The 3,661-nt window shown below is 35.6% G+C and overlaps 1 long non-coding RNA gene across 1 annotated transcript; it reads right to left on the bottom strand.

Annotated features, from left to right (window-relative positions):
• Window positions 1-2,345: 2,345 nt before the first annotated feature.
• Window positions 2,346-2,630, bottom strand: LOC116548060. The gene is made up of 2 exons (XR_004267292.1): window positions 2,560-2,630; window positions 2,346-2,432 (listed from the first exon to the last, which is right to left on the bottom strand). It is a non-coding gene; the product is annotated as an uncharacterized LOC116548060 (long non-coding RNA).
• Window positions 2,631-3,661: the final 1,031 nt, after the last annotated feature.

Here is a 3,661-nt window from a genome sequence, read left to right as displayed (position 1 = left end):
GTAAACATCACCATCAGCTAAGAGCTGGCCAAGAAATTTACAAAGGAGCAAAGTTATAGGATTAGTCTTCTACATGTTTACTTTATTTGAATGTTGGAGCCACTCATGATGATTTGTGCTCCTAATTTATAGTTTATTTGTTAAAAGTTAAAGGAGAGTGGGTATTCGTGTGGCTTTCACTGATGTTCACTCTGGCATCCTTTAGCGTTTTTCGTTTTTAATTTGATAATCGTAGGTCATTAGCACGCCTATCGAGTTTGCCCTTACGTGGTGGGAGTTCAAACACACAAAGACCCACTATCGGCACAAAACCATTCTCGCTAGTTTGGAATAGGCTGCCATGCTTTTTAACGATATTGCAGCATGTATATTCACTATGGAATTCAGATACAATTTGCTCATGTTCTGCTATGGTATTTGATCGAATCCTAATTACAGTGACCTCTTAATTAGCTCAATGTGTGCTTTGCCCTCACGTGCACACTGTTTATTATTTGTAAGGTGCCACTATGTGTACTGACATCTAGAGTTGTTGAAAAGCTGAGAACTGGAAACAGCCTTTCTTCCATTTTCTGTGCATTGCAAATGGGAGAAATAACATTTTTGGGAGCTTTTAACATCTCACAGAAGAGGAAAGTGGCCTGCTCTGGCAGGTATGTGCAGAATGGAGTATTTCATTCGTTCCCATACCAAGAATGAGCGCTGTGCTGTGGCAGTTCTTTTAGGGTTTTTCTGTGCCCTGGGTTCATAAAGATAATGCATCATGAGCTGCGGCAGCTGTACATAAAAAGGGATGATCTCTGAAGATGAAAAGCCTCCCATTTTTGACTGTGGATGTGGAAAACCTTTCCTAGCTTAGAGCATTTATATCTATAATACATTGTAAAGTCAGAGTTTATGTTTTAATGACATGACTCTAAGTTTCAGTACACAAAAGGGCACTGGTTGGCATTCTTCTTAATGTATTTAGTAAAGATCATAAGAAATCCTTTAAGATAAAGTGTAATATATATATATATGAATGGAACTTTGTATCATAGAGTGGATAGGCACTAAATATTGATGACTGAACAGTTAATGTCTTAGGACACTTGGTATAGTGCCTTGCACACAGAAAGAGACCACGGATGAGATTATCCGTTTGTATCATTTCACAGTTTTAAAAATTGGTATTTATTACAGTTCATATAGCAAGTTGCTGATAAAATGTCTGTTTTTATAAAACATCTCCAACAACAACAAAAAGAAATCCTTTAAGAGTTTAAATATCCAGAAAAAGAAAAAAAAATTTTAATAAAAATTTTAAAAAGTGTAAATGTCCCTGGAACAGACATACAGGTTGTAGTCAATAATGGACTAGAGTGCAGGAAAGCCGTGTGACACCTGGCATCCCTCTGTGTTCATGGAGCTTCTTTGAGCCTACAAGACTGATTTGACCATCCAGACTAATCTGGCTAATACCTATTCTTCAACCACCTTGGTTACTCTGACATAGGAATTGCCTTCGTTTTCTTCAATAAAAAGGACTTTAAACAATAATCACAAACAAAAAATAATAATCACAGGCATTATTATAAACTAATACATGTGAGAGTACTTGGCTGAAACAAAAAGGAGTCTCAGTAGGGAGAATTGTACTATATTTGAAAATCGTTTATGCAACTTAAAATGTTTATAGACTGCAGTGCCATCTACTGTTTGCGAATGTCAACGTATTATCAGGAAAAGTGTCTGTACAATCACAGAGTTTTATTGCCTCACCAAGTTCTTTACCAAGAGTGAAATATGTTTTGATATCTTTCGGTTTCAGTTAGAGGCATATTTTGTGCAAGATTTCTGTTAATGTGCCTCTACATTATGAATGAATTATTTCAGTCAGACATTGCCTAAATCATAACTTTATGATGCTTGGGACAGAATCAACAGTTGAGACTTCATGAAGTGCTAATGTCTGTGTGCCAAAATACGTCCCATTGTTAGGATGGAGGGACATATGTATGTGTGCTCCCTGAAGTGGAGATTCCTAGTAACTGACCATCTCCATGTTTAGCATTTGGCATCTTCATGATACTTTCATAAATATGACATTAATAGGAGATCATTAATATGATTTTACAGATGGAATAACACATTTCCCTGCATTCCCTAAAAGAGTACAAATATTAGGTCCTGGTGACTTGAACTAACTCTTCCAAATTGTAGGAATTTATCAAAGTATCAGATAAACGCAGTTTCAGAATGATCAAGGAAAACTGTTAGACCAAATAATGCGGCAGATTAACAGTGGTAAGATTTCTAGCCCGGGGGTTTAAAATGGACTTAAAGTTCTGATCTGTGTTTTATGCCCGAACTTGCCGCTTTTGCATTCTTTGAGTTCAGTTTAAAGACAGTTACTCTAAGTCCATTTTCAGCCCTCAGGCTAGAAATCGTACCTCTGAAAATGGACTTAGAGTAACTGTCGTTAAACTGAACTCAAAGGATGCAAAAGCAGCAAGTTCGGGAATAAAACACAGAACAGAACTTTAAGTCCATTTTAAACCCCCGGGCTAGAAATCCTACCACTGTTAATCAGCCATATTATTTGGTCAAACAGTTTTTCTTGATCATTCTGAAACTGCGTTTATCTGATATGTTGAGAAATTATTTCAAAGGGGTTTTGATAGTTCAAATCACTTCACTTTTACCCTAAGAAATAGAAATGACTAGGGATGACCTTCAGATAGTGTTTAGCATCTGTACCCAATCTGACAATCATGCGTTCATCAAGTACCTATGGAGTAAATCACATACAGGCATATTTAAGCTGAATGTCAGACTGGAAAATACATTTACTATAGTAACTGAAATATCACTCTGTGTAGGTATTTTGTCATCTATTTAAGAAAAAACTAAAAAGAATGGAAATCATATGACAGTGACTTAAGTCTTTCTTCAAAGTGCATGCAAGTCCTTTGCAGTACTTCATTCAGCCAAGTATTTGTTCTCTTCCTCATTCAGTAGAAGGCAGCTTTCAATTTGCTTAGAAGGCAACATCAGAAGGTTAGCATTCATCAAAAACATAGACTTTTATTTTGTTTTCATATTTGTGTATGTTTATTTTAGATAACTGAAACTTCACAGAATTTAACAACAAATAAAGTTTAAAAATTTAATTCTGTACATTAGCTCCCACTATCTCTATTTTACAATCTATAAGGCTCATGCCATAGTTCAGCACCAATAAGATCCACACAAAACTGTTTAAGCAATCTTCTTATCCATCCTGTGTGATAGTTTTTGTTTGTCGTGGTTGTTTTTAAGGTAAAAGTCCTACTTTCAGACCTTGAAGTGGAATCCCTCTAGTCAGAGTACAAAACTTGGGTTGTACCTTCTTATTTTCATTAAACAGATACAAAAAAAAAAAAAAGAAAAGGAAAAGAACTGTGTTCCACCATTAATTTAGGTTGTCAGTCTATATGTTGAATTTATAACACTGATGCATGAGAAGTAACCTACTAATGCCCTGCCCCTATTCTTCCCCTCCATTTTAAATTTTTAAAAAGGCAACCAGAAAAATGATTCATTTATTCTTTAAAATAAAGTGCAAAGAAGGATTACAACAACAAACGTCCTCATCCACACCTCCAATAACAGCTCAGTATTTAGCATAATCTACCATGAG

Source organism: Sapajus apella, unplaced genomic scaffold (genome assembly GCF_009761245.1).
Source record: "Sapajus apella isolate SASKATOON/1434 unplaced genomic scaffold, GSC_monkey_1.0 scaffold6687, whole genome shotgun sequence".
NCBI lineage: Eukaryota > Metazoa > Chordata > Mammalia > Primates > Cebidae > Sapajus > Sapajus apella.
Note: the sequence above shows the minus strand (reverse complement) of the source record. Positions and strands in the feature narration are given on the sequence as shown.